General features: G+C 37.7%; 1 protein-coding gene across 7 annotated transcripts in view; it reads right to left on the bottom strand.

Annotated features, from left to right (window-relative positions):
• The window catches only part of NCOA2 (nuclear receptor coactivator 2), a 198499-nt gene that overhangs the window by 154011 nt on the left and 28885 nt on the right, over positions 1-15603 (bottom strand). For 2 of the 7 annotated variants that reach the window (XM_026056258.1, XM_026056260.1), the window contains one exon: positions 8240-8379. The exons of the other annotated variants lie outside the window; for them this stretch is intronic. The gene's annotated coding sequence lies outside the window, so the exon portion shown is untranslated. The remainder of the gene's footprint in view (positions 1-8239; positions 8380-15603) is intronic. 7 annotated transcript variants of the gene reach the window in all.

The following is a 15603-nucleotide window of genomic DNA, read 5'->3' as shown; positions in this document are numbered from 1 at the left end:
TCAGTCTGATTATTCTAAATCTCTACTTCCTTTGGTTTTCATTTGATTCTTTTATCAAATAATGCACAATTTCATAAGATTTAACAGCTAACCTAATGTCTCAAAGGAGGCTTTCCTTGCTATACAACTCTAGAACTAGATTCTTACTAAGAGCATAGATTTAAAACTTATTTTACTAATATTCTGCTGCTGAAAAAATCAGTCAGTGCTTTTGGGTTAGAGTTGTGACTCTTCTAGGTCTTCTTCTGCAAGTTGTGTTTGCTGACTTTTAATAAAGCGATAATGCATTACAATATTTTTCTATACTTACAATCAGTAGAGTCTTAGAACTCTTGGTAATCTTATGGTTTTTAATTCCTTACATTCCTGTATGTAATTTTGCTATGTCACAGTCAGTCTAGCTGCAATGGGAGCCAAGATCTTTATATACAGACCCTCTCGCTATGCCTCTTATTTTTTACATCCTTTGCCCTCTTAATATGTTCTCTTAAAACAATACTACTGCTTATATACTTTTTACTTTACCTTGTCCTTAGGTTTCCTTTTTTTATAAGGTACATACTTAGAACACTATGCACAGATGAGGAATGCATCAACATAAACAAATAAAGCCCCTAGACTTGCTATGTAAAACAAACACAAAAGCTGTAGAATATCTTAAAAAGAAAAACAACAACAAAAAACCAACAATACACAGCAGATGTTGAGGAACATCATTCCTGCTTCACCTGAATGGATGCAACATAAGCTTGGGGATTAAGGAATGTCTTCAGGCAGCTCCGCAGGCAGCTCATGAAACAACCCTCTGCTTCAATCTCCATCCAGACAGCAAACGTGGCCGCTTACACAGCCAACCTAACTGTGGTACTGCAGTTTGTAGAGATCACAGGTTCAATAGCAAGATAATCCTGACCTAGTAACCTGTAGTCTGTCCGTATAAATGTAGATTATATGGGGCCAGGCTGGTGGAATAAAAATGCTGGCTGTTCTATTGCTCAACTGCAGAGCCCTGTGCATAGCTTAGCAAAAAAGCTATAAATTTAGGTGGTGATACTAGTAAAGAACAGTATTTTATTTACCTTCACTTCCTTCTGTATTTTGTTTCCCAGTGGACAGTGGCATTCATATGAATGGCTGCACCAGTAAAATCAAGAGCCTTCAGGAATACTACTTTCTGAAAAGCTTTCATTTAAGTAGTAAGATTGATTATAAACATTTATACCTGAGCTTATATAACTTCGAAGAAATATAAAGGAAGCTAACTTATCTGAATTATCATTTTCAGAAACAACAGACTTTTTAAAAATATATTTTTAAATGAAAACTGGAAAGCTCCTCAGTCTTCAACTGCTCTTCTCATCACACTGTTTTTAATTAACTATTTGATTCCTAGGTCTCTGAACAGGAGCTCCAAAAGTCAAGCTACAATTAGTCAGTGAAGGTGTTTACTAGACAAGGTTAACAAAGTTCCAGTCATATTCTGATTAAATCCACATATGCTGAACAAATTATTTTTCAAAACTATCAACTGCATTTGCCTTTTACAATTTTAATAAACACATTTCTTTTCAGCATGCATACCGAAGGAAGCAAAACATACGAAATTGCAACGTCTGCCAGTCCTCCCTAACAATTTTTGACCCCATTGGCCAGTTTCCACTAAATTTGAAAAAGAGAAAACAGCATCCCAGATACCTGAGCAGAAGAGTGGCAAGACTGGAAACAAGGGGCAAAATTTGTGGAAAACCACAATTTGTTAGTTCCACTGCTCACAGAACAAGTTAGTGTTGTTAGAGGCAAGATCTTGCAGGGTGTCAAACGATGATTCTTCACAAATATTTTGGTTGCTCTCAAAGATGTTCTGTAGAATTAAAGTCTCATTGTTCTGCAAGCTACATAAACAGAAGATGACAGCCTCTGGCTTGCAAGGCTTAGGCTATAAATACTGATCCTCTAGGAAAGTTCAGGGCACCCTGCAGGGGTTCCTTATCATTAAGTCATTACATTCTCAAGACTACTGTTTGCTGGGTAGCAAGAATCAGGTTAGTGGAATTTCTGCAGATTTGGAAAACACTACAATCTTCTCATACACATCATAATACTTCTTTGACCAACATTTAAGTACGTAATACACATGCACTAGAATGAGCACATCTAATTAGGAACAAAGTATTATGCCTAAAAACTTCAGAATCTGTGATACGCAAACTCCTATAATTTCAAAACCTAATTTTAAAATAATAGAATTTCTAGTCATTTCAGCACATTTGTTTGCCAAAGTTGAATTTAGTCCAGTGTGAGCCAGGCCATTGCAATGAAAGCACCAGGCATACCCCAAAACATTGAATCATAATATCTTTTCAACACAGGCTCAATGTTGAACAGCAACAATAAAAAAGAAATAAAACAAAGACCTATTGAGGTTAATGGGACATTTCAGATAACACTACTACTTACTTTATAATGAGACTTCTTAGTAACCCTTGTAACACTTTCCATCATAAAGGATCCTGAAACCTTTTCAAGCAGAAGTGCCTACACCGCAGTGGTTTACAGTATACCTTTGCAATTCAGCAGAGGAAATCCCCATGGGCTACATAAATGTTTTCATTTTGTCCCATGAAGTTCCATTTGCTTTTGCAGGATGTATAAACTGTTAAAGTCAAAATTTTTCTTCTCTCTTGCATTCCTGAGAAATTTTTGGCAGCTTACCATATTCATAACCAACCATTGTGAAGCTGGGCTCCCTTCACCATGAAAGGAGCAGCAGAATTGCCAGAATGACTTTAACTGGTCAGCAGAAAACTCTTTCCTCCCATGTCCTCTCAATTTACCTTCCAGAAGTCTCCATGGGGGCCAGAAGATCCCTTACCTCCAAGTGCGTGAAATTGATCTTAAAAAACAAGTTCAGCATGCAGTTAAGCTCAGGCAGACAATATTCTGCAAGGGGGTTACAAAAAGAGTATCACTTAAGTTTAAGTCTTGGACAAGGGAAAAGAGCGCATGACCAGCTAGGATTTTTCCTGACCATACAACAACTCAAACCCTAAACTGAACTATTCATCCTGCTAAGCTACCTACCCTGAAGAGGGATGGCACTGACAGTGTTGTAGTTCAGTCAAATACTCTGAGACATTACTGCTGCTGTTCAAAATTAACATCTTACTGTTTCCCACTAATTAAACCCAGGAAGGCTCCTGCACAAAATATTAAAGAACGCAATTTAGGTTACACGTTCAAGACTTTGAAACATAGGAAACGGTAGATTTATAGCTGTCAGTGCTGCTTTGGATATTCTACCCCATCATGCAAATGAATTATGATTGAGTCTTTACTTATATAATACCATTCTTTCATTAAGTTTATCTTCTTTACTCTGAAGAAAAACAACATGCAAATGTCCAAAGCAGGGCAAACCAGTGCAACGACCAAATACGAGCAGCCCAGGACCCTCCAATTAGAGTAACTCGTAGAGGAAGAATATACTCTCATTCTTTGCCAAGGGAAGATTTCTCTTCTGGTAACATTATTTTTCTTGAAAAGTCAGGAGACTTTTTCCAGTATTAAACAAGAAAAAGAAGCTTTGGTCTAGGGAATCTTGAACATCTGAAATTTTTTTTCCACTCTCTGTTTTCATATAAAGAAGCACAGAACAAAGGGTTACGCTATGACAGAGTTCACAAGTGACAGTAAACACCAGAGTGGCATGCAACTATACCCCTCCTCCTCAAAAGCAAGGGTTTCCATAGCTTCATCACGCTTTGAACGAAGAACCATCTCTTGCTGATTTTATTTGATGCCTGTAATTCTTGTACTGAAAAAAAACAATTAACCACCACCCTCTTTTTATCTCTCTATGCCCTTGATGATTTTATAGACATCTATCCTATCCTTTCCCAGTTGTCTCTCTCCACATCCTGCAGGTACCACTTACAGACTCAGAACAGCTGATCCCACTCAGTGGAATAAAAGGGGTATATGGTGGGAATCAGCCCAAGGTCCTGATTCTCAGCTGGCAGGTTTAAGCTGATTCTAGCTTAGGAAGACTTAGAGCTGCAGGTATTACCCAAACAGAAAGGGACCAATGGGATCAGACTGCCTGAAACTTTCTTCTTGTTGCTTCTAATTGCATGGAGTCCCCTTAAGCAAAATAAAAATAATGAAAATTTACACTGGAATCATTGTGATGTTTTCTATCACAGAATGGCTGAGGTTGGAAGGGACCTCTGAAGATTGTCTAGTCCAACCCCCTGCTCAAAGCAGGGTCAGATAGAGCAGGCTGCCCAGGACTGTGTCCAGTTGGGTTTTGAATATCGCCAAGAATGGGGACTCTCACAACCTCTCTGGGCAACCTCTTGGACACAATGACCAAAGTCTATGTAATTTCTTTCATTTATAATGAGACCATCCAAACACACAATATTTGGGCATTCCTGACCTGCTTTGCTTCAGAACATGAATGGTTCATCCAACTTTGGGACAGCACATGCTCAAAGCCACTTGAAAGGACCAGGCTTTCCACAGCATCCGGAACACAGTCACCTCCTCTTACTCCTCTTAAAGTAGACCTTCTAACCAACTCTATTTATATTCACATAACCTATCTACGGCTAGAACTCAGTGGTTCTGTATGGGTCAATTAAAATGTGCAAAGAAGTGTTCACACCTTTTGGAGAGAACTTGATAAATGCTATGTGCCCATCTATGTAATTCTGGAACAGAGATAGGGGCCTGCTACAGCTCACAGTAGATGCACATTACAAAGATGGCCTTCATCAATGAGAATGGCTGCACAAGACTGAGCAGCTCAGTTGTGAAATACTGAAGAAATCTGTGAGATCTCCTCATATGATATCTATGATACCTCAAAAGAGCTTTCAGAAAACTTGAGAAAGTCCTGGATACAGCAATCAAAGACATGGTCTCAGCAAACAGGATGCTGGAGTCTTCCAAGACCTTTAAAAAAGATTGATTTTGCTTTTGATGGAACTGACCAGGAAGCCAAGGTGAAAGGCAGAGGGTTGCATGAGGCAAACAAAGTCTCTCCTGTGCTCCATCAGTACTACTTATGCAACAAGAGAGGAAAGCAGGGAAGATTTCTCAAAGTTGGGAATCTTTAACAATGAGATTTCTTCAAAGGATGCCTAAGTGAAGGAAGAAATCTGCTAAGAGGGAAAAGCTGTCTTTTTATTACTATGAAGAGATGAGATACATGGAGACTAAACCTACATTTGGTAGAAGATTCAGATCTGCATGAGACATGAAGCAATCTTGGTAGACAAAAACAACAAGTTTACCAACAAGTACTGATAAATCAAGTCCCAGAAACAGTCATGCTTGGATTCATTTGGCAAAGACGAAGGATGCAGTACTGACTCCAGGGTACGTAATCCTCCAACTTTAACAACCCCACAGAGCTGATGTAATTCTGACACAGGGGAGTGCCTGCTTAGAGAAACCCTCATGAAATCTCTTATCCCTCTGTTTAGCCAGCTCTGCGAAAGCAAATAATGCTGTGCCACACCTGGGAATCTTTGATCTTTCCTGCTTCAGGGAGAAGGAGTAAACACCAGCCCAGACAGATGAAGTGGTTCAGAGAGTTTCTTCATAGCATGAAGTTTCTTACAGTCAACAGATTCCCTGTCTGCTGGAGCTGGCTCTTACAGCCAAAACACATAACAGAGACAACTTCAAAGTAGGAGAGTCTGCTACTGAGCCAACACCTCAGAGTCGCACTAACTCTTCATGGACTTTCTCATTAAGAATAAATTTAGACAGGTATCTCCAAAAAGTCTCCTTTGAGCACTTAGAAAAAGAAGACAGGTGGAATGCCAGAAAACAGGCCCTCAGAATGCCTGTCCTACAGCAATAGGCATCTCCTGAAGACTAATGCTTAGCTTGTAACTACACTACTTCTTTAGGATTGCCCCAAGGCCATCCACAAGATCAGACTTGCTATCTACATTGATAAGGAGGTCAGAAATCAGGTGCAGTCAGAGTACCCTCAAGCACCTCAGCAGCTTAGCACACACAGACCGCTTGCAGCCCACAAGACAGTGGTACGCTAGAGAAGGAGAGTCTCCAGGGCAAATGGTATGCGTGGACCTTCTCAGGCCCACCTAGCTCCTGACTGCTGCCAAACACCAATCCTGGTACTAAGGTACAACACTAAAATAAAGCCCCATAACGTATGTTTTACATTATGCTAATAACCAACGAGCTTAACTAGAACTTCCCTAGCAAAAGTAATTCCTAACTATCTTGAAGGTAAAGGGAACTGCGATAGAGAGACAGTTAATTAATGCCACTTTCTTTGTTATGTCTTTGTTGACAGGCAAAGCCCCTGAATTAGCTCTGCACATCTGTGCACTTCTGGCCTTCTGCGTGTACACCTACAGTGGGCAACGGGGACACACGCCTTGTGTGCCAAGTTTCAACTCAATGTGAGTGCAATCAAGTGATATTAATTAATAAGAAATTGATTTTAAAATTAAGCCAAGAAAATTTTAGATTCAAGAGGTCTGCTAATACCACAGTAACAGCACTACAGTTAGGACTGAAAAACCTTTCATTCATTGCTGCTATTTTCAGATACTTATAGTCTTCTCAAAAAAGTACAGGTAAGAAAGCATCCACCCAAAACTAAAAGCTTTCAGTCTAAAGGCAACAGATTTCATTCAGCCATTTCTGAGCCTGAGCATGGGAACAAATTTTACAATATTAGCACTTTTTCAGTTGCTGTTTGCAATCCCATAATTGTACTTTATAATATCTAAGTTGATACGTCCATACAAAAGCTGGGCTTGATCACATTTCATGAAGATTGAATCAAGGGTAAATGTCAGGTTTTTTTAACAAGTTTAATTTCCAGCTCAGGAGATATCCCAATTTAAAAAAAGCATATGTTACTGAGTCAAATATTATGTAAACATGTTCTTAAAAAAAGGGCATGTATTTAATCACTGTTCTGAAAATCGAGGCACATGAAAAGTCCATATGTGGAAATGTATTTTTTATTTTTTAAATGATTCCACATGTACAGTTATTCAAGTGTGATAACTTACATTTTCCAATACAGCAAATCAACTATGAAAAAAGTAGAACAATAATAGTGAAAGATTTATCTAAGAAAAAAATCAAGACAGTCAGTGTTAAGATTTTTATAGTACTAACACTGTTAAAATGCATGCTCATGCTGTGGCCAAAAGAGTTCTGCTATAGACTAATAAATAAATATTAAAAAGCAGCAGTTTCCAAATGGTGGTCCAAAAGGCCATGGTCAGCACATGGTCCTACTTAGAATACTTTCCTTGTAAGTCTGTGTTAGAAGTGCATGGTGGTCTTGAAAATACTGAATGCTGAGAGCTGTTCAAATGTTAAAAAAAAGTATATGGGAACCACTGGTCAGTTTAAGTTAAAAAAAGAAAAGACAAAAACAAAATACAGTTATGGTTAAGTTAAACTTTACATTTACGCTTGAATTTAAAAACTTCATTTCCCTATTTGCAAGAATAAAACTGAAATCATTTTGTTTGGTTATCTAGATAAAAGCAGTTACCTTTTTCTTTCATACCTATTCAATGCCCATGAGAGGTCTACAGCAACAATATCAAACTCAAAACTAGTAATTATTTAACAGTGTTTTCAAACACATCCAAAGTATTTTAGCAAATTGGTGACTTTGGAGCTATTTTCTTTGTAACATTTACAATCTGAATTGCTTAGACTGCTCATACTCTAACCCTTGCTCATTTCTGAAACCCTTTTTCACATGTGAAAAACAAATGTAAAATCTCAGGGCTTTTCAAGGTCCCTCTCATTAATTAGTTTTCTAAGCCAATTAAATTATGTATTTTGAACATCACTCAGACAAGGTTTTGTTCAAATAATTGTTTAGGAAACAGTATTTATACAATATTTAAATTTTGATTTTGAACTGCTTGCTGTAATTCTATACATGGACTTCCTATCACTGGTAAACAAATAAGAGGCATCTTTTATTCTTCCAAGAACCCTTAAACAATACACTGAACTGAGAAAGTAAAGTAATAGATTTGTCAGAAATGGACTGGCTGTAGCTTTTATTTACTAAGAATTCAAACATGACATACAAACACATGAGCCAAGCAGGAAGTTATCCCTTAGTCTGAACCAGTCCCAAGCGCATGGGCAATTTCTGCCACTATAGAAATTTTGGAACTTCCCAAATCTGTATCACAACATGTATTTTTGCTCTAACCTGGTGCAGTAGCTCTTCAAGTAGACACAAAGCCCATAGGTCCATGCCGCATTCATACTTGCTAGGGTATTTAGTGGACAACCATTTGATCCGTTGCTGACAAACAAATCCTCTGAATCATGCCACTTGGAACGGTCCACCTGTAGAAACAATAAACCCCAAATACCCCAAATACAGCATGCCCCACTAATATTTCCACATTCAAAAATCTGTTGATGGCTAAAGGCAATTCAGTCACTCATACATACAGAACGCTAAATTTGCATGGGAAACCTAAGTCTCTTCTACTAACAAAGAGTCCATCACAACTAGTAGGTATTGAGCTCTTTTTTTTCCTTTTTTCTTCTTCTTTTTGTCACTTATTCAACATATGGCTCGTAGAGTAGGGTAGGATAGGGAACAAAGATAAATCTGTCCACATTTAAGGAGTAGGCAGCAGGGACGAGGCCTGTTGCTTCTGGCCAGGCTCTTTATAAAGCTGGACAGTGATGCCAAAGGCCTGACTAGCCCCCAATGGACTGGTCATCTGGACAGCAGTAGGTCCAACTAGGACAGGCAACCTCTAGCATGATGTCAGGTAAACTCCCACTCTTACCAGAGACCCAAGCTTAATTCCTCATTTCAAGACAACCTACAATTATTAGGAACTGGTCCCCTCTCCTTCACTATGGGCTGCGTTGTCTCTTGAATGCTGAGAGACCCAGACACCCTGTGTCCTACCTGCAGGCCCCACTGTACCAGTCATTAAGGCCAACTTGTTGCAAAGGTACTTTGAGGGCTATAAGGAGATGAAAGAATGCCTTTCCTATCATCTCAGCTACCTGCAGATGGGCACAACAGACTTCAAAATGGTAACAAATTCACTATTATTATTAAACTTACTATGGCCTCTAATAACTATCCCCTGACAAGAATTTATTACTCCAGAATTGAGCTTCTAGTCTTCCCGATACCTGCTGAGTTTACTTTTCACTCTGTTCACGTCATAAAAAGCCAATATGCATTTTGCCAAGACACACACATAAGATTGGCAACAACTGGGTATATGTGTTCCAGATTGTATTTTGTCCAAAATAAGTGAGATTTACATTATACTGTCAAAATCTGATTTTCCTTTCCGAGTTAGTTGTATTTTAAGCAAACTTTTTTTGCTCTTCATAATTTGATTATCATTTATAAAGTTGTATTACATACAAAATGCTGCTGCTACTGACCACCCTCTAAGGCCAGTATGATGAACTATTATATCAAAAAGGAGGCAAAACCCTTGCAATGTGCACAGTCTACTCTGAAACAAAACCAAAGAAGAATAAAGCTGCATTCATCCTAACAAGTTTCAGAAAGTGTTTATTTAAGGTTAAATGATTATTTTCTGCCTGTAGTAGCAACTTTTTCAGAATTGGTTAAAATGTTTGCCATTACAATCTCTGCAGGTTGCTAAACACTTGCAGGGTACAAAGTTCCGTGGACCCCAGCTCTGCGCGCTCGGTCACTGCCAGCACAGCTTCCCCAGGGGACACGTATGTTGCACAAGCACCATTTACAACTGGAAAGCTAGACATGTTTTTAAATTTTGTTAGCAGCACAACACAGAACAGGCTCCACTTCGCCACGCTCGCCATCTTTTTCTGCGTTTCCCCTGACCACAGCAAGCGCAAAGTCAGTGCATCCTCGCCCTCCAGCCACTGAGGTTTAAAAGCTAATCCGCGAAGTCAAGAAATCACAGGTTTTGTGTAGAATTAAATAAAAAACAGAACAAGATTTCTCTACTCCATGATATGGTGAAAAGGCAAGTCAGCAAACCCTCTATTTTAGTATTATCATTTTTGTAAAAAAATGATAAAGAGAGAAATTATTTCAAATATTCTTTCAAGTAGTATTGTCCCAAATAGTCACACTTTCATTAAATTATGCTGTTAATAAAACAAGTGTATAGGGTAGCACATTTACTTTTTCAGGTATTACATAAATACAGCAAGTTTCAGTTCCTGAAACAACTGTCCTTGCAAACCAGGATTTCAAGTAACAGCTGGAAACATTTAGGTTTGCCTGATGTGTTAAAATGTTAATACCACATACTTTAAAAGTTAGACAACACAGATTACAGGCTGAGCATTCCTGCAAAATTTAAATCATGCTTCATAACATTCGGAAAAGTCCCAAATCAGAGAACACAGAACCTCTTGGAAAACGAGCACTTTTCCAAGGAAACATATCAAGTGTGTGACAATTTCTGGAATGTACACAGGGGGCTGGCAAAGATTGCTAAATATGCTGAAGATCAATATCTTTGCACAAGTAACATCTGAGGAACTAAGCATGCAATTAGTATCCAGCTACTCTTAAGTTTAATACTGGTGCAGATACAAATGTTCCGGCTTTCTTAAATGAAAAACTGATGGTACTTAGTGATGCACAGTTTTTGTTAAAGAAGCGTCACAGAGTTCTCTGAAAAGATACACATGTCACAAGCACAGCGCAAAAGCTTCTTGAGTAACAAACCATTTCTGCATCCATTCTTAGGAGCCCCCCACCCAGCAGTAACAGGTAATGAAATTACAATGTGACACTGTATCTCTTCCAAGAAAGCAAGCAATTCTCTAGCCTGCTTCTACCGGGTCAGCAAAGAGACTACATCTCCAAAAGGAAATTCTTCCAAGAAAAAAAAAAAAAAAGCATAAATCACTAAGCCAAAATAAATAACAAGCCCACACAAAACCAGATATCATGATAGGGACATTAGAAAGCTGGATAATAGAAGCAACTGCTCCAACTTATGCTCCTATTAAAGAGATGGCATGATTTTGTTGATTTTGCCTTGCCCCTATGAAACCACAAGATGAAATGTTCAAATTCTCTAAACTGCTGATTCTGTAAGGCAAAAATTTAGAAGTTACAGAATATTATCAGATTTCTTCTTTGGTTTAGCTTAGAACAGCTAATGAGAGTTTTTAAGCAAACAACACGTATAAATAGCATGAAAAAAGAACTACACGAAAAATTCTAAGAACATTTCTCCTTGCAGTCATTCAGACCTCAAAAATCACACACTACTTTATGAAAATCAAGGCTAAAAAGGACTTGAATATATACTAAAGAAGCCTCAGAATTCATTATTTCTTCTAGTTCTGGACAAATGTTTCCCCATTAATCTCAAGAGTAATGAAAAGTCTTAATTGGCTGTTTTATTTTTTGTTTTCTAGACATAGTATAATATTTTAGCATCACAAAATTTTCAACCAATGCTTTAAAAACCATATATCTTTCTTTATGCCAGTTAAATCTGCTCAGAATGCCAGTATTTAGAAACAAACACTATCACATCAGAAACAAACACTATCACATGCACAATTTATGATTAGAGAACATATTCTGCATAATCATACCTGATTCCCATTAAAACTGCTAAAAGGCATAAATCTGCTGAAAAAGTAAGGAGTACCCTGTAATCTCAACTGCAGAATCCCTATTTTGTTAAAGTTTTCTGCAAGAGCATTTTAAAAAAAAAAAACAGACAGACAAACCAACCGACCTGCAGCTTGGCCAGAAGAGTGGAAGGAGCTTGTACTGTCCACCAGACCCACCACTAGCCCAAATGTGAAGAGCTTTCAAAAAAGAAACAAAAAGGAGAGGGGGAAAAAAAAAAAGTGCTGTAGCCTTGACACTAATTTTAATGTTAAAAAAAAGTAGTGTAGTTTGCAAGTACTTCTGACAGTAAGCAAAAAATGTTAGCTGCCCCATCAGTTTGAACATGCACCTGGTTTGGCTGAGGTCTTTCTCTCTCAGTATTGCTGACTTCTGGCCAAGATTTAATTAAAACAAGCAGGTCATATCTATCAGAAATATAAAAATACCTAACAACAAGAGCTTAAACTGAAGACAGAGAAATTTGATTTACACAGGTAGGTTTTCTTTTATGCCCTGCAAAGAAATTAAGTGTTCTAATCATCAAAAGCAGCTAGATATTTGTAAAATCTGTATGTACCTAAACATAGCAAGTTGGAAAGAAAGGAGATGTAGTAAAACCAGTTCCAACATGCTGTACATTTGAAATCTGACTCTCCTATTTCCTAGGAGTCACACTAAAAGACAAAATGAAAAGCAGTTTAAGAACAAGGTAGAACAAAAACTGTACAAAGCTTCCACGCACCACAGTATTGAGGAAACCAATTAAAACATATTTTTGTAGTTTAAAAAGGTCAAAAAAGCCTCAGAGGATTTATTATTATTTCTGTCTTTGAACACACACACTCAAGCCTTTTACAAGCGTCCTTGGATCTTAAATTAAACATACCTTCCCTACAGATCATATGAAATTGGCAGTATCAGACAAAAATGTTTGGCTAAAGCAAGATAACTAACCCAAACATCCATAATTCAGCAGAAAATGTTAGAATTTTAGAAAATAAATGGACTTAAGAGTACCCTGTTTACCAAGAGGATCTAAACTATATGTATGGTAGTCTTCTGAAATTACAGAGGCAAAGAACAACAGCACAAGCAAAATTTCCAACAAAAACTAATTTCAAATAAAACTAAACGCACAGCAAAGTACCTGTATGGTTCTTTTTCCTTTTTCGGACAGCCCATTCAACGTTGGCTTTGCAATCAAAGTTTTGCTGTCTGTTTGCAGGATGACAAATAATTATCTAGGCATAACTTTTAGGAGCAAACACAGACACAATATACAGTTGAGTAAGGCAAATTAAAGCCAGCTGGAGCCTGCGCTGATACTCAGTGGCGCACTCACAATGTGCAAAGCTTCCTTCCCAAGAACTCTCACTAACTCATACCAGCAGCAGCAGCATCTCCGGACAGGGGGACAGGGATTTGAATCTGCTGCTGCTTATGTGACATTCTTGGTGACAAAAACCGCTGACGTTAACGCTGAGTAGCAAAACTGGCACTAGAATAAAATGTCGTGCACGTAATCCCAAAATTTCCTCTCTACTTAGAGCATTTGAATGGCAAAAAAACTTCATTTAAAATGCAAGTTTTACAAAATGGGATCTAGGAAATCAGTCTTCTACTTTGCCTCATCAAAGGTTGATGTTTTATTTGCTTTCCATTGGTGGAGACCAGTGATAATTTGTCATTGCTTTTGCCTATTTCTTCTTTACTTTCCAGTTACATAGGAAACATATAAACTATAGGCCCAATTGTCTTAACACGAGTTTTCTCCTACGACTGCTCCTGAACAGCACAAGCCAGCACATGTGGCCAACTGCTATTGTAAGGACTGGGAATAGGGTCCAGAAACCAACCAAAATCTACATCGCCACTGAATGGAGGAATTAAAATTACTGTACCATCACTCATCGCTAGGCCTGTGATCAACGCAGAGCATCACTCATGAACGAGAACAAGAACCGGGCTTCAAAAACTCAGTTGTTTTCCTACCAGGGTTGTCACTGCTGTGAGACGTGACTTGGAAAGCTTATGAGATGCAACTGAGCACTTACTCAGCTGGAAGTAATAGCGCGATACTTTCACAAGAACATTCAAAAAGCAAGTGTGCAAATGATATAATACCAGGAGACAGAAAATGGACATACAAACTAAGTGTGCAGGAGAGGACTAAAACGCATTTATGTGAAATGTAAAATTGTTACTCTAAAGATTTTTTCTGATAAACTCTTTTGCCCAGTAATAACAGTGCATATTTTAGTAACATCCATTTGTGTATTACACTTGGGAGACAGCTAAACACTCATTTAATTTGTAGAACAGTACTGAATGCAAGAGCCCAATCTTTTTGCTTCTGCCAAAGTTTATGACTATTTATTTATTTACTTACTTCTTAGAACAAGTTAAAAGTCCAGCCCTCTGGTGATTCAATTAACCAAATCTGGAGATATACAGAAAGTATATAAACACTTAATTCACATAATTATGTTTCGACAATGCCATACACATTGTCTATATTAAAACAAAAAGGGAATTTTCAACTCTTGGGAGTCACCATTTTACCTCCTGATTTATAGGATTTAGTTTTGGGTCCAGAAACCTTAGAATATACTTGTACGTGAAAAATAAGAGTAGATCTTAATTTAGAATTTCCTGGCTATTACTGAAACAAATTACAGAATAGAAATTTAAAACTTCTTTAGGATTTTAGCATTTTAAAATAAAATATGTTCTTCAAGGAGGGTATAAAATACCCATCATTATATTTGCAGTCAAATACACAAATTAGTATATTTACAACTGAACTAACAAGCCGTAATGGTTTCTTTGCCAAATGCATTAGTCATTTGAGTAGGAGAATAAACAAGCATCCGAAGTGGTAAGTTTTTAAAGCCCTTTTGCAGTTCAAGTTTCTCATATTATTGCCCTTCCACATCAGTATATATCTTTTAAGTTATCTATGATTATGTTATATTAAAATGAACCCCAAATCTGCATTTGGCAAAGGGAGGTGAGAGAAGATTTTTCAGACAACTAAAATTCTGAATGCTAAACATATGCACATACTGTTACCAATTTTGAAATGCTGACAGAAACTAGGTCCTATGCATTTGTGTGCGTTCCATTACCTAAGGAAAAACAAAGAATGAGAGTGCTCCATTGGGCTTTTTAAACACACAGAAATGAAAAGTATCAGAAGTATAAGCTGAAGTGGTGCTCATCTGAAAGATGAGGAAAAGTATTTTCGAAAAAAAAGTGTGAACATTTCAAACCATTATTTAAAAGCTCTTAAGGGAGAAGCTGAGAGAAGGAAGGACAGGATTACAGCAACTGCATTTCACACAAATGCAGAGAGTCTTGTAAAGTACAGTAGAGCAAAACAAGTGTGTGCGCGTGGGTGGGACATTATGTAAAAGGAAATACACAAATGAGTCAACAATTATATTTATTGTCTTAAAAATACCCATGAAATTTTGTTCCATCATACTGAGCAGACTTTACTGGATTCCCACACCATCTTATTGCTGCAACCACTGTTCTTTCTTCCTACAATTTTTTTTTCCTCCAGAATCAAAATCACATTTGGAAGAAGTCCGTAAACTCGGTATGGCAGGAACAGTGGCAGCCAGTTTCTGTTCTGCTGCACTTATTTTCATACCGCAATGGAGTGGGGAGAAGGGGATGGAAAGCAAAATATAAGACACCTTTGCAGCTCCAGAATTTTCAATCTTGGATTCGCAGCACACAGATTTTCTAATATATGGCGTCCATCAAAAAGCACCATCAAAGACAGCTCCTTTGCAAGAACATTCCAGTTTTACAAGAATCTGTTAGAAAAGATTCAGAATGAACTTTCAAGTGTCAAAGAGAATATCACTCCAAGACAACCCATTCAACAGCCCTTGTGCTCATTACAGATGTTTAAATCCCTGACTTGAATCGGGCAAGTTGGCAAT

The sequence above is a fragment of the Apteryx rowi genome, unplaced genomic scaffold (assembly GCF_003343035.1).
Source record: "Apteryx rowi isolate R43461 unplaced genomic scaffold, aptRow1 scaffold_130, whole genome shotgun sequence".
Lineage (NCBI taxonomy): Eukaryota > Metazoa > Chordata > Aves > Apterygiformes > Apterygidae > Apteryx > Apteryx rowi.
This window is presented reverse-complemented; position numbering and strand designations above follow the sequence as displayed.